This window comes from Narcine bancroftii, chromosome 6, assembly GCF_036971445.1.
Source record: "Narcine bancroftii isolate sNarBan1 chromosome 6, sNarBan1.hap1, whole genome shotgun sequence".
Lineage (NCBI taxonomy): Eukaryota > Metazoa > Chordata > Chondrichthyes > Torpediniformes > Narcinidae > Narcine > Narcine bancroftii.
In genome coordinates this window covers 12,343,810-12,370,368 of record NC_091474.1, presented here as the reverse complement: position 1 = coordinate 12,370,368, position 26,559 = coordinate 12,343,810, and the positions used below count along the sequence as shown (strand labels likewise).

The 26,559-nt window shown below is 37.4% G+C and overlaps 1 long non-coding RNA gene across 1 annotated transcript in view; it reads right to left on the bottom strand.

The window, feature by feature from the left end:
- The window catches only part of LOC138735723 (uncharacterized), a 74,864-nt gene that overhangs the window by 22,526 nt on the left and 25,779 nt on the right, over positions 1-26,559 (bottom strand). The window contains exon 2 of the long non-coding RNA XR_011339905.1: positions 1,088-1,258. This is a non-coding gene — a long non-coding RNA (uncharacterized lncRNA). The remainder of the gene's footprint in view (positions 1-1,087; positions 1,259-26,559) is intronic.

Below are 26,559 nucleotides of genomic sequence, written 5' to 3'. Positions count from 1 at the left end.
TAAATTTTTTTTTTAAAAAGCAGTTGCAAGCTCCATTCTAATACCGAGGTTATAATTTTGCATGCCCTTCCTGACATGGTGGCTGATTCCAGTTCATGTTTCAAACTCAATGTGTATCTACACCCAAACCAACCAAGTATCGGTTAAAATGCAGCTACTGCTTGTCAATAATGTGCTTTTCCATCATTCCTATGAATAAGCTTCAAGAAAACAGTACACTTAGGAACAGTACATTACAGAATGCAGATACACAATTCCCTAAAAGTGCTGTAGATAGGGTTGTAAAGAGAATTTTTGGCATATTGGCCTTCATAAATCAAAGTATTGAGTATGGAGTTGGGGGATGTTGTTGTAAAGTTGTAGAAGTAATTAGCTTTTTTTAAATATTTTGTTTGTATATGACATAAGAGGCTAAATTTGAAGTTTTGTGTGCAGTTTTGGTCATCTTACAGGAAAGATATCAATAAAATGAAAAGATTGCAAAGATTTACTTGGATATTGCTGGGATTTCATGAACTGAGTTATAAGGAGTTAAACAGATTAGGACTTTATTCCCTGGAGTGTAGAAGAATGAGTGAAGATTTGATAGAAGAATTTAAAATTATGAGGGGGACAGAGAGTAAATGTAGATAGGCTTTTCCACTGAGGGGAGGTGAGATACAAACCAGAGGTTAAGGGTGAAATGGGAAAGGTTTAGGGGAACATTAAGGGAACTTCTTCACACAGAGAGTGGTGGGAGTGTGGAATGAGCTGCCAGCTAAAATGGTGAATGCAGGTTATATTTTAACGTTTTATAAAAATTTGGACAGATACATGGATGGGAGGGGTATGGGTGCAGGTCAGAGGGACTAAGCTGAATAATAAAATAACCAGGGTTTGTTTTCTGTGCTGTAATTCTCTCTGGTTCTATAGTCCTGCGATAGTAAAAGTATAACACAGAAATTTTGCTGATGCAAATTTCTACTTCATCTGCCCATCTATAATAAAACTGCTTAAGGCAAAATGAAAATGAGAACAAAACTAATTTTCTTGACAAAATTATATTTACAACAGCCAGCAAACTGTGAAAGGAACTGGTGAAACTTACTTGTCACTTAGTCACTCACAACTTCCCCAGAGAGCTAATCGTCTTCATGTCATTGACACACATTAATGAGCTTCTGTGCTCTTGTTGAACGGAGGTAGAAGGTCATTGGGTGACCAGGGATGAAAGATTCAGCTTGCGATACATGCAAAGTGCACATCTATGTCTTCAACCCTGTGAGCATGAATAACAGTTGTTTGTCTATGGTCTTTTGTATCTTTTTTTAAATACTCTAGCTTTATGAATTATGATTATTTTTTGTTGTCCTTTATCAAAAATTGTACATGCAAAAATTCCAAAGAGATACCATTAGTGGGTATTGTTTTTTTTAAAAAAACAATCATAAAGAGATTATGATTTGTCCTATTTGTACTGGTGGGTACATTTTAAGGAAAATAAGCAGGTTCCACTCATGAGATCATTAGAATGACTGCAAGGAAGAAAATTATTTGTTATTCAGGCTACATTTTGCAAAGGATCTGTTAGTTCACGGATCACATTTTTGCACATATTTATGCAGTAAATTTCATTAGAAATACTGATTTCATAGAACCTCCATTATCAACAAAGAATGTGAATTGTCATAAAGAAATAATAGAACCATAGAACATTACAGCACAGAAAACAGGCCTTTCGGCCCTTCTAGTCTGAGCCGAAACATCATTCCGCTCGTCCCACTGACCTGCACCCACTCCAATAACCCTCCAGACCTCTCTCATCCATGTATCTATCCAATTTATTTTTAAAACTTTAAAGTGACCCCACACTTACCACGTCAGATGGCAACTTGTTCCACACTTCCACCACTCTCTGAGTGAAGATGTTTCCCCTAAACCTTTCCTATTTCACCTTAAACCCATGTCTCATGAATTTATCTCTCCTAATCTAAGTGGAAAGAGCCTACTCACATTTACTCTGTCAATTCCCCTCATTTTAATTTTGTAAACCTCTATCAAATCTCCCCTCATTCTTCTACACTCCAAGGAATAAAGTCCTAACCTGTTTAATCTTTCCTTGTAACTCAACTCCTGAACACCCAGCAACATTCTAGTAAATCTTCTCTGCATTCTTTCAGTCTTCCCGATATCCTTCCTGTAGTTTAGCAACCAGAACTGCGCACAATATTCCAAATTTGGCCCACTATGTCTTGTACAACTGCACCACAACATCTCAACTCTTATACTCAATACTTTGATTTATGAAAGCCAAGATGCCAAAAGCTTTCTTTACAACCTTGCCTACCTGTGAAACTAATTTCAGAGAATTATGTATCTGTATTCCTAGATCCCTTTGTTCCTCCGCATTCCTCAGTGTCCTACCTTGTAGGTCCTACCTTGTAGGTCCTACCTTGTAGGTCCTACCTTGTAGGTCCTACCTTGTAGGTCCTACCTTGTAGGTCCTACCTTGTAGGTCCTACCTTGTAGGTCCTACCTTGTAGGTCCTACCTTGTAGGTCCTACCTTGTAGGTCCTACCTTGTAGGTCCTACCTTGTAGGTCCTACCTTGTAGGTCCTACCTTGTAGGTCCTACCTTGTAGGTCCTACCTTGTAGGTCCTACCTTGTAGGTCCTACCTTGTAGGTCCTACCTTGTAGGTCCTACCTTGTAGGTCCTACCTTGTAGGTCCTACCTTGTAGGTCCTACCTTGTAGGTCCTACCTTGTAGGTCCTACCTTGTAGGTCCTACCTTGTAGGTCCTACCTTGTAGGTCCTACCTTGTAGGTCCTACCTTGTAGGTCCTACCTTGTAGGTCCTACCTTGTAGGTCCTACCTTGTAGGTCCTACCTTGTAGGTCCTACCTTGTAGGTCCTACCTTGTAGGTCCTACCTTGTAGGTCCTACCTTGTAGGTCCTACCTTGTAGGTCCTACCTTGTAGGTCCTACCTTGTAGGTCCTACCTTGTAGGTCCTACCTTGTAGGTCCTACCTTGTAGGTCCTACCTTGTAGGTCCTACCTTGTAGGTCCTACCTTGTAGGTCCTACCTTGTAGGTCCTACCTTGTAGGTCCTACCTTGTAGGTCCTACCTTGTAGGTCCTACCTTGTAGGTCCTACCTTGTAGGTCCTACCTTGTAGGTCCTACCTTGGTTGTCCTTCCAAAATGCAACACCTCACACTTGTCTACATTAAATTTCATATGCCATTTTCTTGCCCATTTTCCCTGCTGGTCCAGATCCCTCTGCAAGTCTTGAAAGCCTTCCTCGCTGTCCACAGCTCCTCCAATCTTAGTGCCATCCACAAACCTGCTGATCCAATTTCAAACATTATCATCCAGATCACTGATACAAACGACAAACAATGGCCCCAGAACCAATACCTGAGGCACACAGCTAATCACAGGCCTCCTGTCTGAGAAATAACCATCCGCTACCACTCTGTCTTCTCACATTCAGCCAATTTCAAATCCAGTTTACAATTTCTCCATGGATACCTAGTGTCTGAACCTTCTGAACTAATCTCCCATGTGGGACCTTGATAATGTCAGCATAGATGTGGAAGATATGATTGTGTTTATGGATGATTTGAACAGAGGGTAGTAAATGGAAGGCAACAAATATCTCTGTGGGAAATCCTGTGGTTTTATTTCAAATTAAACAAATTTTAAAAACTAACAAATAGAGTGGGGTAAATGGCCATGAATTGTAATCTTACCCAACATATTGATGAATAATTAAATATGACTTTCTGTTCAATTGTTTGAGTTTAGAATACAATGTTCTTGAATGTTCTTGCACATCTCAACTATCGCTTAATTCCAATGATAAACCCAACACCCAACCCCAACCCACCAATTTTCCCTTGCAACCACTGCAACCGTGCCTGCCTGTCCCGCATCGGACTTGTCAGTCACCAACGAGCCTGCAGCAGATGTGGACCTACCCCTCCATAAATCTTCGTTCGTGAAGCCAAGCCAAAGAAGAAGAAGAAGAAGAAGAAATGTGGACAGTGAACTGAATAGTAAAGTAATTAATTTGCTGAAATTTTCATTTTTCATAAATTAATGCAGTTAACTTTCTATCGCCCAATCAGAGCCAGTGCTGCTCCTTTTAACTCATTCAGCATAGAACTCAAACATTTGGGAGTTTAGAAACAGTTTATATGTTAAGGAGATTTAAATAAATCTTTATTAAAGATAGAAATGATTTGTTTATTACATTACATCCTTGCTGGTTCTTAATTTTTTTCCTCAATTCACCAGATGGCTACCACACTGAAAATAAATACTTGAAGCATGCAAGTGTGAAATGGAGCATTCCATGAGTAAGAGCCATTGAATAATTCTCCCTTATTTTGGCCAACCATAAACAGTTGGTAGGATTGCTCAACATTTTCACGAGTGTAAATGCTGAGAAGGATTCACAGTCCCTATCATTCAGATAAGGCTGATGAATCCTGGAGAGTTTACTATCTTAAATAAATGTGGCTTTCAGTACCACTACTGGTGATGTCAAAAGCAGCAACTACAGGAATGCAACTTACATTTGTTAAAATAACAAAAGATGGCACTGCATATTCTCTCTTTGAATATCATACAAGTCAGGGCCAACGTTGATGTTCCATTACAATGAGTCGAAATTAACTTTGCATCCAGCACTCAGCTTTACGTTCCATCGAATGCATTCAAAGTGTAACATTGCAAATGTGTAAAATTTGAAATGAAAATCATAGAACTGTGGAGGGAGAAAGAGTTACTGTTTCAGGTTTATTACCCAATGCAAAGTGTTTCCAGCATTATTTATATTTTCTATTTTAAGATTACTTTCTGGACGTAGACCAGCGACATGAACTTAGCATGAAACAAGAAAAACCATTCACTCCTGAGCTGGGCGTTTAGTTTTTCCATAGCCAAGACTGAGCACAGTTAACTTCCTTTTTTTTCCCCCTTTCTCCTACAAGAAAGTACGATGATAGATTTGAAAGGAATGGAATATTTCTGTGTTATTAAAACTGGGCCATTGAAACTTTACTGCAAATACTTTTATCATTAACAATATTGCAGATTGACCATGCAAAATCCAGCACCCGTGGTTCAGCAGGTTGGACCAACACAAAAAGGAACTTGGAAGTAAGGCAATGATTGAAATTCTGGTCCTTGGTAAAATGCTCAGGAAAAGCATGGCTCTTCGTCTGACACAAAGATGAAGGTCAATATTACTCAACAAGTTAGCAGATTCAATTAAATGTAAATTGAGACAAAGGATGATGAACAAGAGTAGTTGAAAAGTTGCAAAAAGTCACTAACATTTGCTGAAGTACAAGTTTTGACTCTATTAATCCCAGCAGCTTTCTACAGATTTATTGCTGCCCATGTTATGATCAAATTTCCAATTATGAACTGAAAGGAGGAAATATTTAATCAAATGTCAAGTTACAATTGGTGACTTGACTAGAAACCTTGTAAATGGCTAACAGTCAATTCACACCCCATTATGTCAAGAGCAAAAACCCAATGCGGGAGGAACTCAACAGGTCAAACAGTGTACTTTATATAGCAAAGATACATAGCAAACGTTTTGGGCTTGAGCCCTTCATCAAGGCATGGAAAAATGTTGGCAGGCATCCAAACAAAGAGGGCGGGAAGGGTGCGGGGTGGTGCGTGGTCCCAAAAGCAGGAGATAATAGATGGAGAAGGGAAAGAGGACACAGCAGCAAGCAGGGGTAGGAGGGATGGCTCAGTGAAATGAGAGGGAAGGCGTGGCGAACTGGAGGAAAGAAGACAGGGAGAAGAGAAGGGAGAAAGGAGAGCAGGTTAGCCGAAACTGGAAAAGTTGATGTAAATGTCATCTGGCTGAAGAGTACCCAGATGGAAAAATTGAGTGTTGCTCTCCAATTTACGGGTAGTCTTTGTGGGACTTGGAAGTAAGCCAATGGGTATGTTTGTCCACCGACATGAGGCCATGGACAGACATGTGGGTATGGGAGGAAATTGCAGAACTGAAATGGTTGGTTGCTGGGAGATCCCTGTCATTAGTGCAGACAGAGCAAAGGTGCTCAGTGAAGTGATCTCCCTGTCTGCACCCAGTCTCTCTGATGTAGAGAAGGCCACAAAGAGAACAGCACATGCAGTAAATCAATCATGTGAATGCACTTGAAAGGCCTGTTTGGGGCTCCAAACTGTGATGAGGAAGGAGGCGTGGGTGCCCCATTTGCACCTTATGTGGTCACAGGGGAAGTTGCTGAGGGTGGGGGTGGGGGGTGAACAATTGGTAGGGAGGGATGAGCACGACGGAGTCACAGAGGGAGCAATCCCTTTCTGCTAACCTATTCTCCTTTCTTCCTTCCCTCAGTTCTTCACCCCCTTCCCTTTCATTTCACCTTGCCATTCATCCTTCTACTTGCTGCTGAGCCCTCCCTCTCTTCTCTATCTGTTGCCTCCTGCCTTTGGACAACCATTTCAGTTCTATGTCCTACTCCTATACTCACATCTCATGTACAATCCAACCAAGACCACCCATAAATTGAAGGAACAACACCTGATTTTCCATCTGGGCACTCTCCAGCCAGGTGGCATTAACCAGTTTCTGATAATCTACTCTCCTTTCCCTCTCCCTTCCCCCTAGCTTCATTCCCTCAGCACTCCAACCCATTCCCTCTCATTTCACCTAGCTATCCCTCCTTCCCCTGCTTGCTGCTGTGCCCTCTCTCCCTTCTCTATCTTTTGGGACCATACTTCTCCCCCCACCCCCACCCCTGCCTTTACCTCTTTTTGCAGATGCCTGCTGACATTTTTCCACGCCTTGACGAAGGGCTCAAGTCCAAAATGTCGGTTGTGCATCTTTATCTTTGCTATATAAAGTACGCTCTTTGACCTTCTGAATTTCTCCAACATGGTGTTTTTTTTTACTTCAACCACAGTGCCTGCAGACTTTTGTGTTTTACTTATGTCAAGAACATGTCTGTCTGGATACCAGACAGAATAACAAATTATTTTGCATGGCTGCTTTTCTGAGAAACATTACCTCAGCTCGGAGAAAACAAAGATTCAAAACTAATTATCTTAAGAAAACTCCAGCTGTAAGCTAGTAAACATCCATATTCCAACTGTAAAGGTGAAAAAAATGATGAGGTAAATTGCATTAATAAGTCTATATCATGATACAAGATATAGTTATTAAACTTGTACCTCTGCATAGAGAGATCACAAAATAACTCTCCCAGGAACTATGTATATTGATGATGTGCACATTTTATTCCAGCCTTAAATTTTAATTAATTTTTATGTGTAAAAATTGAAATGCATGGTAATAATCAGTAAGCATGAACCACCATCTAAAGATGCTCATTTGCCTGCATATGTGACAGAACTAGAAAAAGGATTTCCCTCTGCCTTGAGCTGTTTTTGTATCAGCTGTCTCACAAAGCTGTGGGAGCCCTTAACAATATATCCATCATTATTACCCAACAAATTTTCTGCTGTTAGTGATCACTTAAATAGAATGAGGGACGTTCAAATGGAGTGACAGAAGTAGTGTCACACATCAACTCTTCATCTGCTCACCATCAGCACCTAAGGTCAAGTAATCCATTATTACTAGGTGATGGAGCATGTGAAAACAAAATTTCAAAGCACAAGATTCTGAGGATGTCCTCGAGTGGAAGACTCCATCCTGGAAACAGCTGCTGCAGAAAGGGAAGAATTTCAAGTATGTCATCCTTACAAGGTTGGGAAGAGATATATAATCCTCGTAGCTGTGATAGTCGGTGGGTCTGTATTAGGTATTTCTGGATAGTGTGTCCTCAGAGAAGGATATAGAGAGATAAAGGAAAGGGAAGAGAAGCTTCAGAAACAGTCCAAGTAAATTTAAGGGTCGGGTAAAAGTGAATTTAGTGAAATGGTCAAGTTCTGAATGGATATAAGAGGTGGCACCAATCCAGTCATCGATGTAGTGGAGGAAGAGTTGAGGAGTGGTACCCAAGTTAAATTGGTACAGGGACAGTCCTACATATCCAACCAAAAGGTCGATCAGATGCAGCTGTGGCCCATGTGCATGCTATTGGCTACACCCTAAATCTGGAGGAAAGGGTAGGAGTAAAAGGAGAAGATTTTAAGGGTGAAGATAAATTCCACCAGGCAGCAGAGAGTGCTAGTTGTAGCGAGTGAATGACAATGCATTCATGAGACCTTTCTGATAGGGAATAGATCTGTAAAGTGATTCCACTTCCATGGTGGAGGTTAGAAAATCAAAATTGTTCAAAGAGGTGGAGTGTGTGAGTGGTCTTCCCAGATATAGGTGAGAAGGGACTGGATGAAAGGAGAAAATATGGTGTTAAGGTAGGAAAAGATCAGTTTGGTGGTATAGGAGCAGACAGAATCAATTGCCAGGGCAGTCAATTTATGAATTTTGGATAGGAGATAGAAGCAGTCAGTATGAGGTTGGAGAATCTATCAGGTTAGTGGCAGAACATCATGGACTAAAAGGCATGTTTTGTGCTCTAATGCTCTATTTTCTTTAACTGTTGCTACAACCATTCAAGGCTTTAGTGAGAGCAAATTTTGGAGTACAACGTACAGTTTTGAATGATTTTATTGCAAATATATATTTGCTTTGAAGCCAGTAGAAAGGGGTCACTAAACTGATATCTAGACAAAGATGGAGTTTTATGAGGAAAAGATGATTATACTTTTATGACTTTAAAAGAATGAGAGGTGATCTTTTCAAGGTAGAGGTTAAGAAAGAAAAAAATGAGGTAATGAGGGAATGTATAGTTGTTCCAGATGAAGAAGGTCCTTAACATCTGTTTTTTGAATGAAAAGTCTCATAGTTACAAGCAGCTCTTTGGAAATATTACTTCAAGTTCCAGAGGAATCAGCCCATCAGCTTCTTCAGTCAACTGTGGTAATACAAGAGAAAATAAAATGGAGCAATTGGCTTGTTTTTTATCCAGGGCAGACTAGCTCTGAAGTTACCAATTGAGGTTAAGAATTTTTTATTTCACTTAACATTTGTAATTACAGAAATTGGGGATCAGGAAACAAAAGTGACATTTACTTTGGAATCATATCAAACAAAATGTATTTTTAGTATATTTTAGCTTCTTGTTCAGTTTAACATTCTGGGGTATTTTTATGTATAATTTGTTGTCCTTTCGCAGCAAAGGTTAGGAATTAATTTTCAGAGCCTAGTGAATCTAGCTGGTGAGCTACAATTTTTTTTGCAGGCTTTAAGGTCAAGCAAAATCACTTCAGAATGACCCATCAGCTCCATACACCAATATATTTTCTATGTTATCAAGGTTTGCTGTGGAGAAGATAGAATTGAACATTTCTCTTAAATCCTTGGTGCATTTTCTTGCACTGTGGTTTATTTTACTCTTTGCAAATTGAAATGCACAGTTTTGTGTATTCGGGAAAATGTGATCAGAATGACTAAACCTCTTTAAAAATAATTCCATATATTAAAAACACTCATGATCCATATTCTTATAATTGTATAAAATCATCGCCAATTTTTAAATGCTCCAATTTAAGTATCCTCATAATATATACTCACAAATTTCACAGAATGATGTCTTATATTATGATCAATGAAATATATCAATATTTCATCCAATCCTATTGAATATCCTTCATTTAAGGGGGAATATGAAAGAGCACATAGATAGTATGTTTTTAATTCATTTTAAATTCTTAAGATAGATCAGTGTGTTAACCTGCACCTACATCTGTGCCAGAAAATAGTACATCTTCGATTCATTACCATGGTAACTTCCACACAGTGATGGATACGTGGGCATATCTGATATTTTATCTTGATTAAAATGCTTATACCATTACTTTTATGTTGCCATAGTGAAATGTGGAATTCAGGTGAGGGTGAGAATTGAGCAGGGAAATTATGACCATAATTTTGGAAGTCACGAAAGGCTTTAACAGAATTTGAAAAAAATGTAACTGAAATGCTTGAAGGGGAATTGGTTTGCAGTTACAAATGCTACATGTGTACTTTTGATGCAAGCAGATTACCCTGGAACGGATTCAATTTTACAGCCATGACAGACTTTTACAGAATCACCTGAGATGCACAAAGCAGCTTAAGGAGCCATCAGGGCTCATAAGCGTCTTCAAATCCCCTCCCCCAGCATCAGCTGAATAAATCTCTTGCTCTCCGTCACCATAACAACACAAGTACCAACTGCCACGTGATCACACCACAGCCGTTGTGTACAAAGATAAAGCTGTTGAAATGCAGAGTACGTTCGTTTAACATGTTTTTTCTTGGTTATAATCCTTGTATGTTACAGGAACAAAATGCACAGCAACACTCGATTGGTTTTTGCACCAACCTGTCACCAATCCTTCTTGTAGAAGGGTGAATGTAAAATAATCATTTTGTTTCAAGAACTCGTAAAGGGAATAGATTTCTTTCTGAATCACTGCAACGGCTGCTGGTCATATGCTGTCTTAGTAAGAGCAAGCTCAGATGCTGACATTATAACCTCACCATTCTCAATTTTTATATTCATTTCAGGATCTGAGTGTCACCAGTATGGCCATTTATTCCCACATTTGAAAGGATAGTAGTAAACTATTTTCTTAACTTGCTGAAGTCCTCTTATTGAAGGTACATCCACACCATAACTGTGTCTAAAGCCTAAAGAAATTCCTCAAGGATCACATTTGCTACTATTTTCTTCACAAAGTGATTGAGCAAGAGTCATACAGCACGAAACTGGCCTTTCGGCCCAGCTCATCCATGCCGGCCAAGTTCCATTTGCCTACATTAGGTCCTTATAATTCTAAGCCTTTCCTATCCATATAGCTGTCCAAATATCTTTTGAACATCGAGATTGTACCTGCTTCCATATTTTCTATGAGTTGCCATGATATTCTGTCTTCACTTATTCATACTGGATAGAACGTCATTGCTTGTCTGCACATGAATCTTACAATAGGTCCACGCAGTATAGCTGATTTATGGGAAGTCTGACTACACAATTGAAAACTAAATTCAGTAAAGCAATGTGTGCTTAACATATTCCCCTTGGACCTAAACAATGATCCAACAATTACATCTGTGTTTTACTAAGCCATTCCCCAAGGGACAGCCACACAGGTCCAAAACCAACAATCACCTGTGTATTTCAAGATATATTTCCTTATTTATTTTTGGAGTTTTTTTACCTCTGCTATTCTAAAAGATTCTGAAGTTTAAATCCTTTGGATCTACAGTCTCCCCAGCATTTCACCATAGTAGCCAGTTTTAGGGATATTGTTTCAAATTAAGTGAAGTTATCCTGCCAAGCCTGGTCCTTTTAATTTGGCTCAGTTAAAATCTGTGGGAAACAGAGCTGGATTTGACAATGCTACCAAGGAGAGCTCATGCATGGTTCAAGCTAAAAACTACAATTTCCCTCAATCGGTCCAGGCAATGTTTCACCTAGTTATTCTACCAAGGCTTGAATCACACCTAAAAACAAATCCTTATATTAACCCAAGGAGGTGTTGAATTTACATTGCATCTTGTAATCTTTCCTAGTGATCTACAAATGGTTGTTAGAAAGTTAGTTTTTTTTCTACAATGTCAGTTATAATGGATGACCTTTAAATTGTATCCACCAAGTTTTTACAAATATCAACAAAAAATACAGGCCAATAGATGAACTCGTGGTACAGTTATGAGCTGCTAGGCATTGCAAATTCACTGTCACTTTCTATTTGGCAAACTTTCCATAAAATTCTGATGAAAAGTAATGAATGCAGTTTACCTTACCACAGAAAAGTCCAATCTGCCAAATTCAAGCATTTCTGGTTTATTTCTGATTGCGAGCATCTGTAGTATTTTGTAATAAATTTTATCTTGTTATCTGAGATTACAATACTTTTTAAAAGTTATCTAAGTTTGTGCTGATTATCTTCTATTGGCATACATAAAGATTGGTAATAAGTAAGATGAATTCTCCACTGACTGATTTAGCAATAATTAACAGGTTTTTACAAATATCAACAAAAAAATACAGGCCAATAGATGAACTCGTGGTACAGTTATGAGCTGCTAGGCATTGCAAATTCACTGTTACTTTTTATTTGGCAAACTTTCCATAAAATTAACTATAAAATCCATTCTTTAAGTATATTTGTGGTGATGAATTTCTAACTTCCATTCTGTTTATTTCTCATGACAGAAATACCCCTTACAATTCCCATGTTTCCCTTGGTTATTCCATTCCCACAGGAAAATGCTTGATCCACAATCTCGTACTGTATAAAGGTTAGGCTGGAATTTACTTAATAACAGTGCAGCGTCTGACACTCATGGTTATTTGTGCGAAAATGGTACAACAACTTCAGGCAAGGGGCAGATGCTGATAATTATTTGTCTGTTGCTGGTTTTCTCGCTTTAGATTTATTAAAACATCACCTCACTGACTGCCTCCTATTTGCACTGATTGTACACTCCTGCAAGTCAGACCTTGCTACTGGTCTTGATGTCCAAATCTTAAACCCATTCAGATTTATTAAGTGCTTATCAGTTAACAAGCTGAAACATTTAGAAAATGACAGCTGCTAAAACATGATAAGAACAGCTTGGGGCTTTCAGTAGATGAAGTCCTTGCCATTACTGGATAAGTAAACCGTGAGCTAAAAGTCTTTAAAGTATAATTGAGATGCCCTCCAGCTTCAACCTTATAATAATATGCATAGAATTTAAAGCATTTAATTTTTCATCGTTCAAAACTGTGTAACAGTGGTCCTGACTTTATTCGTTCCGGGCTGCAGTCCTGAAACAAATTACACTAAAAATAAAAGACTAAATATTATTCTTAGAAATATTTATGGCCAAAAATTCAAGCTGTTTCGTAAAAACACAATACTGGAGAAACTCAGCAGGTCAAACAGTGTACTCTATATAGCAAAGATACATAACCAACATTTCAGGCTTGAGCCATTCATCAAACAACTAAAGTATTTAAATGATATTCTATGATAACTTATTTTAATTGTGGTTAACATAAGGAAATGGTTTAATATTATCCATAATGATGAATTTTTTAAAAACTATCATGCTTTGGTCCAGAAACGTTATAATAAATGCTGTGATGTGCACTTTTCAAGGATATTTTGTAGAGTGAGAACACATAGGTCTTGATCATACAATAGAAGGTACCATCAGTCCTTTGCAAACTCACCTGCATTTCTCATCATAAGTATGACTAAGTTTACTGTCTGATCAACAAAGTTGTGAATGAATTTCTTGACTGTGCTCTAATTTTATTGACAGAGTGAAAGCTTGTGGAAATTCCCACGCTCTGACCAGAGGGAATCAACCTAATGAATCTTTGTCAGGATATACCTATTTATTAATTTGAGAGAATGCTTAATCAAGATAAAGACAGGTGTTAGATAATCTACTATATTATTAATTAATGGGTTTAATGTTTTTAATTGTTTACATCTCAAGTTGTTTTAACATAGAACTACAGCACAGGCCCTTCAGCCCCGATGTTATATCAACCTATATAAACCTGTTCAAAAAACCAAATCTTCTCAATCTCATAACCCTCTACTTTTATTTCATCCATGTCCCTATTGTGTCAGCCTCCACCACCACCCCTGGCAGTGCATTCCAGGCACTCACTATGTAAAAAAAAAGTACCTCTGACATCTCCCCAAAACTTTCCTCCTCTCAATTAGGTCAGATGTCCTCTGGATTTTCATTTTAATCATCTTTGATTTAACTTAAATTTATAGTTTTTGGGTATCACTCAGAAACATGTAAAGTTTTTGATCTATTTGTCAGCGAGCTAAGCCACATTGCTAACTAAATTGGCTGAATTCATGATAAGTGGTTTTTCTGTCCTTGGTTCTCAATAGAATTATGTAATGAATGGCCCTGGGGTCATGATCAGTCTCACCAGTGAAAACCAGAAATGAATCAGCTCAAATTACTAGAGAAGTGCAAAAAAATCTCATCAACAAGGACAGTTTCTAGGTGGACACTGAGAAAGCATGATTGTACATAGGGTGAATATGTTTCCTTGTAAAAATTAAATGTACTCTATGATAAAAAGCAGTTTAGTACTTGAGCAAACTTGTATTTATAAACTGGAGGTCATTTTAATTCCTCAAGTCTGAGGCAACCATATTAAACTGTCTATTAATGAATAATATTAACGACAAGCAATTGAATTGCATGATATCCTGAATAATATGTGCAGTTTAGAACTTCTAAAGAGTACAAACAAGTATTCACATAACCTGCCTTCATTAGCTTCAATCATGTCCATATTAAGTTCAGAACAAAGGTGATCTAATTAACATCTTTTTCTTTGGCTTGGCTTCGCGGACAAAGATTTATGGAGGGGGTAAATGTCCATGTCAGCTGCAGGCTCGTTTGTGGCTGACAAGTCCGATGCGGGACAGGCAGACACGGTTGCAGCGGTTGCAGGGGAAAATTGGTTGGTTGGGGTTGGGTGTTGGGTTTTTCCTCCTTTGTCTTTTGTCAGTGAGGTGGGCTCTGCGGTCTTCTTCAAAGGAGCTTGCTGCCCGCCGAACTGTGAGGCGCCAAGATGCACGATTTGAGGCGATATCAGCCCACTGGCGGTGGTCAATGTGGCAGGCACCAAGAGAATACTTTAGGCAGACCTTGTACCTCTTCTTTGGTGCACCTCTGTCACGGTGGCCAGTGGAGAGCTCACCATATAACACGATCTTGGGAAGGCGATGATCCTCCATTCTGGAGAGGTGACCCACCCAGCGCAGCTGGATCTTCAGCAGCGTGGACTCGATGCTGTCGACCTCTGCCATCTCGAGTACTTCGACGTTAGGGATGAAGGCGCTCCAATGAATGTTGAGGATGGAGCGGAGACAACGCTGGTGGAAGCGTTCTAGGAGCCGTAGGTGATGCCGGTAGAGGACCCACGATTCGGAGCCGAACAGGAGTGTGGGTATGACAACGGCTCTGTATACGCTTATCTTTGTGAGGTTTTTCAGTTGGTTGTTTTTCCAGACTCTTTTGTGTAGTCTTCCAAAGGCGCTATTTGCCTTGGCGAGTCTGTTGTCTATCTCGTTGTCGATCCTTGCATCTGATGAAATGGTGCAGCCGAGATAGGTAAACTGGTTGACCGTTTTGAGTTTTGTGTGCCCGATGGAGATGTGGGGGGGCTGGTAGTCATAGTGGGGAGCTGGCTGATGGAGGACCTCAGTTTTCTTCAGGCTGACTTCCAGGCCAAACATTTTGGCAGTTTCCGCAAAACAGGACGTCAAGCGCTGAAGAGCTGGCTCTGAATGGGCAACTAAAGCGGCATCGTCTGCAAAGAGTAGTTCGCGGACAAGTTTGTCTTGTGTCTTGGTGTGAGCTTGCAGGCACCTCAGATTGAAGAGACTGCCATCCGTGCGGTACCGGATGTAAACAGCGTCTTCATTGTTGAGGTATCAAAACACAATAATTGCTATGAATTGGTTTCTCACCTAGCTGCCAAGTTTGTGGATCCTTACTCATCAGATTTATTGTCTGTGCTCTCAGGAGGTTTATTTGAATAATCTCAATAAAGCCGGAGAAAAGCTACTGTTGTTCATGTTAGGAGTCTTGAGATGCAAGTCTTGAGACTTGCAAGTCTGTAAATGTCTGGCTCAAACTAACCTTCTGGCATCAAGGTTGGGAGTGATGAAGAGAATAATTAACTGTCAGGAGCTATTCCCTGCATTGTTCTAGTCACTGATGCCTGCATTTACGCTTGGCATTGAGTATTTCATCTTACCCCTCACATTCACTAACATAATATCGCAGACTTGATGGCACATGAGGATGGCTTTCCAAAGGGACATCCTTTAAATAATCTGTTGTAAATTAGGGTCAGAGGGGGATCACTGAGAAACAGGACAATACCAAGCAGCAGGCAGAAACTCAGCTCCATGATATTGCCTGGCTTAATGTCTGCTAACATTTAGTTAAGTTTAAGTTTATTGTCATATACATCATTGTCCACAGACACTCAGTGACTCTGAAGACGCTCTCTTTTGCTTCACTTACTGTAAGGGGCGCCAGACTCTTCTTTGGTGACTCTTTATCTGCCTGAAGGCAGGAAGAAGGCAACTTTGTAATATTTCAGGTTCTGTACTATTACATGACAATAAAGTACAATATACACAAGCAAAGTTATATTTGCTGCAGCTTCCAAGATACATAAATCACACAACACGTAACAACATATCAGAAAAGAAAAAATATAAAAGGAAGAGGGAAAATTATAGTGCAAAAAATGGTAAATGGTTAAAGGTAAAAGTTCCATTATTGTCACATAATACTACATTTAGAATGCAACATACATGAAATTCTTTAACTTTTGTCTACTGTAAGCCAGACAGTCGCCACTTTGTCCAGCGACCTCTCACAGAAACCTACAGCACCTGGTGTTCCCAGGCAGTCTCCCCTCCAAGAACTGACCAGTCCTGTGCCTGCTCCGAGGTCAGACAATCTCAGGCATATTCGGGCTATTACATTTATTATTAAAGTGTATTACCAGTTACACCAGAATGCCTAATTCTCTACCCATAGGTTCCTGCTTGGAAGCAAGGTTCTGACACTGTTCCACGTATTTTTTTTGGTAAATGTAGAATTTCTAGCTCACAGAAGACATAATGTTGATGGTGCTATATCCTGATTCGGAATGAATTTCTATGCAATATTTTTCATTCTGTGGAAACATTGTTGTCATGGTTAATGTTTATGCCCCGAATGTAGATCACCCTGAGTTTTTTAGATCTTTGTTTACTATTTTACCCAATCTAAATGAATATCATTTAATAATGGGTGGGGATTCTAACTGTTGTCTGAATCCCCTGCTAGATAGGTCGAAACCTTCACAGCTCCTACCGAATAAATCGGCTACATATATTAACTCTTTCCTTACTAACTCTGGAGCTGTTGATATTTGGAGATTTCTTCACCCGACAGATAAAGAGTTTTCCTTTTTTTCTCATGTATACCATTCATACTCGAGAATTGATCACTTTTTTATTGATTCACGTTTTATTCCACTTGTAACTGCTTGTAAGTATGACATTATAGCCATTTCGGATCACTCTCCATTACAACTCTCTCTTAAATTCAAAGACTCTGTTTCTACTATTAAGCACTGGTGTTTTGATGTTACATTATTGTAAGATTTAGACTTTGTTAAATTTATGAAAGAACAAATTAACTTTTTCTTTTCAACAAATTACACTACGGAAATTTCTTATGGAATATTGTGGGATACATTCAAGGCTTATATTCGTGGTCAAATTATTTCTTACTCAGTAGCTTTGAAGAAATGCATCAAAAACAAGATTCATCTATTGGTTGAGAAGATTAAAGACATTGATAAGAAATATGTGACTGATCCTACTGAAGAACTTTACAAACAAAGAATTGAAATGCAGATGGAATATAATTTGTTACTTACATCTTCGATTGAAAACCAGCTAATTAGATCTAAATCTGATTTTTATGTGCATAGTGAGAAATCGGGTAAACTGTTGGCTAATCATCTGAAGAATATTTCAGCTAGACGCCAAATTGTGGAGATTCGCAAACAGAATGGAGAACTGACTGTTAACCAGGAAGAGATAAATCAATCTTTTCAAAATTTTTATACATCCTTATATAGTACAGAATCCCCTCAAGACCTTAGTAATATGTTTAATTTTTTAGAACATTTGAAATTCCCAAAAGTATTACCTCAAGATAACTTAGAATTAAGTAAACCCATTACAGATTCGGAGATCAATAATACTATTTTCTCACTGAACTCGGGGAAAGCACCAGGTCCCGATGGATATTCTGTGGAATTTTATAAAGCTTTTTCTTCTACTCTCTCTCCCTGGCTGATTAAGATGTTTGATGAATCTATCACATTGGGTAAACTACCACAATCATTTTACAGAGCTACGATTTCTCTAATCTTGAAAAAAAATAAAGACCCGACCGAATGTTCTTCTTATAGACTTATTTCTTTGTTGAATGTTGATTCTAAGATCTTCTCTAAAATTCTAGCGACAAGGCTAGAGAAGATATTACCATATATTATCTCTGAAGACCAGACTGGATTCATTAAAAATCGTATTCCTCCTTTAATATTAGAAGATTGATGAATATTATTTACACTCCTTCACATAAGTCTTCAGAATGTGTTATTTCACTAGATGCTGAGAAGGCCTTCGATAGAGTAGAATGGCCTTATTTATTTACAGTTCTTGAAAAATTTAATTTTAGTCTGATATTTATATCTTGGATTAAACTTCTTTATAATTCCCCAGTTGCCTCGGTTTTTACTAATACCCAAAGATCGCCATATTTTCGATTATTTCGGGGCACCAGGCAAGGGTGCCCCCTTAGCCCTTTATTATTTAACTTAGCTTTAGAACCTTTGGCAATTGCTATCAGAGAAGCACCCAATATTACTGGTATTATTCGTTGCAGGGATATTCATAAAGTATCACTATATGCAGATGATTTATTGTTATATATTTCCAATCCTGAAAATTCCATTCCTGCAGTTTTATCTTTATTAGCCCAATTTAGTAATTTTTCGGGATATAAATTGAATTTAAATAAAAGTGAATTATTCCCTTTTAATGGATGGGTCCCTATTTATGATAGTTTACCTTTTAAAATAGCTAGAGACCATTTTATATATTTAGGGATTAAGATTACTAAAAAACATAAAGATTTGTTTAGGACTAATTTTTTCCCTCTATTGGACCTGATCGGCAGTTTACTTACCAATTGGTCACCATTATCCCTATCCATGATAGGCCGAATTAATGCTATTAAGATGATGATCTTACCTAAATTTTTATATATATTCCAAGCTATACCTATTTTTGTTCCTAAATCTTTTTTTGATAAGGTCGATTCTAAATTGCCCTCGTATATCTGGCAAAACAAGAATCCTAGATTGGGGAAAAAATATTTACAGAAATCTAAACTAGAGGGAGGGTTGCCGTTACCCAACTTTAGAATTTATCACTGGGCAATTAATATTAGTTACTTAAGGTATTGGTTGAATTATTCAGAATTATCTCTAAATCCCCATTGGGTAAATTTAGAAATTAAACCGATACAAAATTTTTCAATTAGCTCTATTTTGGGAGCTGCTCTCCCTTTGACTCTTACTAAATTATATAAACAAATTGATAATCCAATGGCTAAACATACACTACGTATATGGTTTCAATTCCGGAGATTTTTTGGCCTAAGTCATTTTATCTTGGAAACTCCTATTGTACTAAATTTCCTTTTTCATCCCTCTCTAATTGATCAAGCTTATTTACTCTGGAAAGTTAAAGGTATAACATGCTTTTCGGATTTATTCTTGGATAACTCTTTCATGTCATTTGAACAATTATCCATGAAATATGATTTACCTCGATCTCATTTCTTTCGATATTTGCAGATTAGGAGTTTCTTAGTTTCGACTTTACCCTCTTTTCCCAATCGGGAGACTACGACTGTTTTAGAGGATATACTATATTCAAAATTCCCTCCAAAAGGTGTGATATCTAAATTATATAATATAATTACAAAAATAAATTCTGGGACTTTTGAAAAGTTTAAAAATGATTGGGAAAGAGAACTCAACCTTCATATTTCTAATGAAAATTGGAATAAAATTCTGTGACTGGTAAACTCTTCTTCTCTATGTACAAAACATTCACTAATACAGTTTAAAGTTGTTCATAGAGCTCATATGTCTAAAGATAAACTCCATCGCTTTTATTCTCATATCGATCCTATATGTGATAAATGTCAATTGGAAATAGCTTCCCTTACACATATGTTTTGGTCCTGTCCCTCTTTACAGAATTATTGGAAGGAAATTTTTTCCATTATATCTACTGTTTTGAATATTGATTTACAACCACATCCCATTACTGCAATTTTTGGATTACCTATGATAGATTTGACTTATTTATCTCTTCCTGCGGATCGTATGATTGCTTTTCTTACACTAATGGCTAGAAGATCTATACTATTAAATTGGAAAGAGGTAAATCCTCCCACTGTTTTCCAATGGTTTACCCAAACTATACTATGTTTAAATTTAGAGAAAATTAGAAATTCTGTCTATGAATCCCCTTCTAAGTTTGAGTTAACCTGGCGACCATTTATTCAATATTTTCATTTGTGGTGAGTTGATCTGGCTCTGTTTTCTTTCTATGATTATGTATGATAATTGGGCTGTAAGATGAGATCGGAGTGATCGGCGTGGATTAGCTATATCTGTAGGTTTTTTTTTTAAGTTTTTTTTTAAGCTTTTTTTAATTCAGATTTGTTTTTTCTTCTTTTTTGGGTTTTTTTTTTCTCTTTTTTCATATATTGTTATTAATTATGTTTTTTTTAAGAGATAGTTCACACCCTAAACTGATCAAAAAAAAATTTTTATGATATATTTTTATTCTGTAATATTATTGTTTAATATCTCTGTATTAATTCATTACTTACTATGTATTTTTTTTATATCTCTTTGAACTGTATGTGTTTATAAATTATAATAATAATAAAAAGATTGAAAAAGAAAGAAAGGAAACATTGTATTCACTGTAAAATTGCATGTCACAGGACAACCAGTTGGATCATGTTTGGAACAATTGTCTTCTGTGAGGCAGAAATTCCTCAATTACCAAAAGAAATATGTGGAGCAGTGGTAGAGTATGCATCTAAATTACATTTACTAACTTCCAAAGGTCCATAGCAATAGATCATTCTATTAGAATATTTCCTGGAATTAGCAATCAGTGAAGCTTACAAGTGCTCTGGTAATTTACTGCAAATAAGACACATTCTGTAAGTACCACAGAGAGAAATAAAATCAATAACAATCAATATTTTCTTGTGCACTATGTGTACATGCAAATGAGGTCTTACTTGTAGCAGTTTCCCAGGTACTTAAAACACATCACTTAAAGGCAGCACAGTTGGTATAGCAGTTAGTACAACGCTATTACAGCATCGCCTTCCCAAGATCGTGTTCTATGGCGAGCTCTCCACTGGCCACCAAGACAGAGGTGCACCAAAGAAGAGGTACAAGGACTGCTTAAAGAAATCTCTTGGTGCCTGCCACATTGACCACCGCCAGTGAGCTGATCTCGCCTCAAACCATGCATCTTGGCACCTCACAGTTCGGCGGGCAGCAACCTCCTTTGAAGAAGACTGCAGAGCTCACCTCACTGACAAAAGACAAAGGAGGAAAAACCCAACACCCAACCCCAACCCACCAATTTTCCCTTGCAACCGAGCCTGCCTGTCCCGCTTCGGACTTGTCAGTCACCAACGAGCCTGCAGCAGACGTGGACCTAACCCTCCGTAAATCTTCATCCGTGAAGTCAAGCCAAAGAAAGGAATTACAGATCCAGCGACTCAGGTTCAAATCTGGTGCTGTTTGTATGTTTTCCCCGTGGCTACATGGATTTCCTCTGGGGATCCAGTTTCATCCCACCCTCCAAAATGTATGGGATTTATATTTATTTGGGATTTATTGGTATATTTGGGCAGCAGGGCTCGTGGACCTAAAGGGCCAGTTACCGTGCTATATATCTAAATTATAAAATGTTAAAAATTTTATACACATCAGAAATTAAAAAATGAGGAGGAAAAACTAAATAAAAATATTGTGGGTCATAGTGCAAAGAAGTGATTTTAAAAAAGTGGTATACCTAGTAACATCCATAACTCTTGCTCTAATGAACAACCCAGCCTCATCTCCAGTTCTTGCAGTAATCCCACTTTGTGCCCCTTACAACTCCCTGAAAGTGTAATATTGCAAATTCCAGTGTTCCAGCTCTGCTTAGGTGAAGATAATAGTTTTAGATTTTCCTTTTGCCTTATTTACAAGCTCTGGGAAGGGAGGACCAGAGATGGTGAATGGTTCTTGAAAAGTAATCTGTTGATTTGTTAGTCTAGTATATGCAATCTACGTGCCGCGGTCTGAAATCAGGAAGGGAAGATGATGACACCAAGTATACGTAATCTGAAGTGAGGAAGGAATGGTGGAAAGAGTTCCTGGCCCTGCAAATGCTGGTTTGTGAAAAGTAAAAAGAAGGAAAGGTGTTTGCCTGTGGAAGAAATGTTATGAAGATTGACACTCACTCTGTGAAAGAAAAGTTTGTGCTGCAGCTTTGACATTGACACTATAACATAGGTGGCAAACAGCCTATTGTAATACAACATCTATTCAGCAAAATATTATTCAGAAGTTAAGCTTCAACAGTTGCCAAGGGCATTAGCTGTGGTTTTTGATGTTAATGGAGATTATTGACACTTCATACGAGACAAAACTAAGATTTTAATAACATAACAATTACAGCACGGAAACAGGCCATTAGGCCCTCCACTCCATTCTGAGCCACCTGGAGAACAATGCCTCATACACCAGACTGTTGTTTGTTGACCAGCTCAGCTGATCCTTGCGAATAAACTGACCACACTGGGACTCTGCACCCCTCTCTGCAACTGGATTGCAGACCTCCTGACTGAAAGATCATAGTCAGTCCTGGTTGGTAACGAACTCTCAAGTCCCATTGCACTGAACACTGGTGCTGCTCAGGGCCATGTGCACAGCCCATTAGTTCGCACTGCTGACTTACGACAGCACAGCCAGATTCATTTCTAACAAAATCATTAAGTATGTGGATGATACAATAGTAGTTGGATGAGCTGCTTACAAAGAGGTTGGGTAGCTCTAAAAATGGTGAAAGAACAACAACCCGAGTCTAAACATGGACAAGTCAAAGGAGATGATTGTGGGCTTCAGCAAGATGAAGATTGATCATTCTCCATGGTTCTGTTGTGGAGAGTACAAAATTGCTTGGTGTGCATAGAAATAATGACCTATCCTGGATCCACACCTCCTCATTAGACAGGAAGGCACAGCACAGCCTATACTTCCTAAGGAGGATGAAGAGGACCAGGCTACCAGCTCCCATCTTGACAACTTTTTATAGAAGCACAATTGAGAGCATTCTGTAAAACAGCAATAATTACAGTAATACTAAAGACAGGGAATGATCCACTCGCACCAGCGCCATATAGACCAATATCATTACTTAACACAGATTATAAGATAATAGCTAAACTATGAGCAAACAGATTAGCAGAGTATGTACCGAAAATGGTAAATCTAGACCAAACTGGATTTATTAAAAAAAGACGCACAACAGACAATATTTGTAAATTTATTAACTTAATTCATGCAGTAGAAGGGAGTAAAGCGTCAACAGTAGCAGTTGCTTTAGACGCAGAGAAGGCATTTGACAGAGTAGAATGGAATTATTTATTCGAAGTATTGCAAAAATTCAGTTTACCAGAGAAGTATATTAATTGGATTAAAGCATTATATAAGGGGCCATTGGCGAAAGTGACAGTAAATGGATATATATCAAAGCAATTTAACTTAAGCAGGTCAACGATCACCCTTATTGTTCGCGTTAGCTATAGAACCACTAGCAGAATTGATAAGAACAGAAAATAATATAAAAGGGATAAAAATAAAAGACAAGGAATATAAAATCAGTTTATTTGCGGATGATGTTATAGTATACTTAACAGAACCAGAACTATCAATAAAAGAATTATATAAGAAATTGAAGGAATATGGAGAAGTGTCGGGTTACAAGATTAACGTCAATAAAAGTGAAGCAATGCCAATGAATAATGCGGATTTCTCAAAATTTAAGAAGGAATCACCATTCAGATGGCAAATGCAAGCAATAAGATACCTAGGTTTACAAATAAATAAAAATCTCGGCCATCTATATAAACTCAATTATTATCCACTAATGAAAAAATTACAGGATGATTTAGAGCATTGGAAAGATTTACCATAAACACTAATAGGAAGGATAAACCGTATTAAAATGAACATTTTCCCCAAGGATATTATACCTATTTCAGGCATTGCCAATACACTTGACAGAGAAATTCTTCAAGGAGTTAAAGAAAATAATAAGGAAATTTTTATGGAAAGGGGGGAAACCGAGGATAGCACTAGATAAATTAACAGAATGGTATAAACAAGGAGGCTTACAACTGCCAAACTTTAAAAATTATTATAGAGCCGCACAATTAAGATACCTATCAGATTTTTATCAAACAAGGGAAAAGCCACATTGGACTAGATTAGAATTAGATAAAATAGGGGAAAAGATACCTGAACACATATTATATAAATGGGATGAAAAATTGGTACAACATAGAAGTTCTCCAGTATTACATCATCTACTCAATATTTGGAAAAAGATTCATGTAGAAAGGAATAAAACAAATTATCAATTACCAAAACTAATATTGACACAAAATAAGTTACTCCCTTTTACAATAGATAACCTTTCCTTTAGAGAATGGGAGAAAAAAGGGATCAAAAGAATAGAAAATTGTTTTTCAGGAAATAGATTATTATCCTTTGAACAAATGAAAGATAAATACAATATAACTCAAGATACAGTGCTGGCGTATTACCAATTGAGATCCTACTTGAAGGACAAATTAGGAAGCAGTCTGAGGTTACCAGAGGGAAGTAACTTTGAATATGTGATTACAGATACAATGATAATCAAAAGATTTATAACAAATATGTATATTAAACTGCAAGAAAAGGAGAATGAGGAAACAAATGGTAAAACTAAACAAAAATGGGAACAAGATTTAAATATAAAGATAAAAAAGGAAACATGGGAGAAGTTATGTTCTGGAACGATGAGAAATACAATAAATACAAGGTTACGTATTATACAATATAACTGGATACACAGGCTATACATTACACCTCAAAAGTTAAATAAATGGGACCCAACAGTATCTGATAGATGTTTTCGATGTAAAAAAGAAATGGGAACAACAATTCATGCAATCTGGACATGTGAGAAAGTAGAAAAATTTTGGGAAGATCTAAACCAAATATTAAATAAAATTACAGAAAACAATATACCAAAAAATCCAGAGATCTTCCTCCTAAGTAACATTCAAAACAAAGAATTTGGACTTGATTTGGATGGTGCACAAAAAAGATTTGTTAAGATAGCTCTAGCCGTAGCAAAAAAATGTATTATGTCAACCTGGAAATTGGAAGGTAATTTCAAAATACAACAATGGTATATAGAAATGAATAAATGTATTCCATTAGAAAAAATAACATATAGTTTAAGAAATAATATTGAAATATTTGAACAAATATGGGAGCCTTACATGAAACACAATAGAGAAAACCTACCGGGGACATTCACTACCTAAATTAACGAAAGGAGAAGGAAATGAAAAGAATTGACTCAGTGGAATTTCTTGTTTATTTTTATTGAATGACAACATTGTTTGACTGGTTTAATGTATCCTTGATTTTGTATTTTAAATGGACGGGGGTGGGGGGAAGGTAGGGAGGCTGGGGAGAAAATGGCACTGTATATATTTGAAAAAGAAAAAGTATGTATTACGGTCAATGTGGTTTATGGTGTGAAAAATAAAAAATTTAAACAAAAAAAAAATTGAGAGCATTCTGTCTGGCTGCATAGTTGTGTGACTTGGTAGTTGCAAAGCATCGGACCAGAAGTAAATATAGAGGATCATCAAAACAGATGAGAAGATCATTGAGGTCTTCCTTTCCTCTATTGAAGACATTTACCAAGAGTGTTGCTTAAATAGAGCTCAAAGAATTATAGAATCCAGTGCACAGTATAAGGTATAGAAGCATCAAAGTCAGGTCTGCCAGGCAGGGAAATAACTTCTTCCAGTAAGCTGTGAGATTGATGAATCCTGTATAATCATCCCAAAAAAATTATATTTATTTGAAATTGTATCTTTACATATATACAGTTATGTGATTATTGTGTACTATGTATTGTGTGTGCACTCTGGTGTGGAGAAATGCTTTTTGTTGGGTTGTATATGTTGAATCAGAACTGGTACTTGAAATTCCACATTGTAACAGAGAAAAATTCAACATTATAATTAAATTTAATCCATATGTTGCAAATCTAAAAGGTATAAATCCTCTTTTATTTGAAATGTTACAGATGATACTGAACTCTCACTATAAAATAGTTTTATTTGGTTCATATGAACATATGGATTAACAGAATCCATCTGATCTTCTTAATTTTTAAAATGATCATTATTAGTCTGAGGTTTATCAATATTTCTCCCTTAGTACAGATAAGTGAATGTTTTTTTCCCACATTCATTGCTCACTTAACATTGCTGGCAAAATACTATTGGTACTAAACCTGTTGTTGGCCCAATAGAAAAAGGAAGGAGACAAGTCATAAATTTTCCTTCAGTATTTTTTGTAATTTTTCACTGCTCTTCACCATTTACGTCACTGACTTGCACCAAGATCAGCAGGGAAGACGTCCAAGTGCAAATGCAGAAAATGAATTTTCAATGAGATGTTGCACTTCATAGTTTTGTCTGCTTGAAGCAGACTTAAAATAGGACAGGAAATCACAAAAAGAGGTTAAATCCAAAGAAAGGTACATGATAGGAATGTTTTACAGCAATTTTCATGATCAACA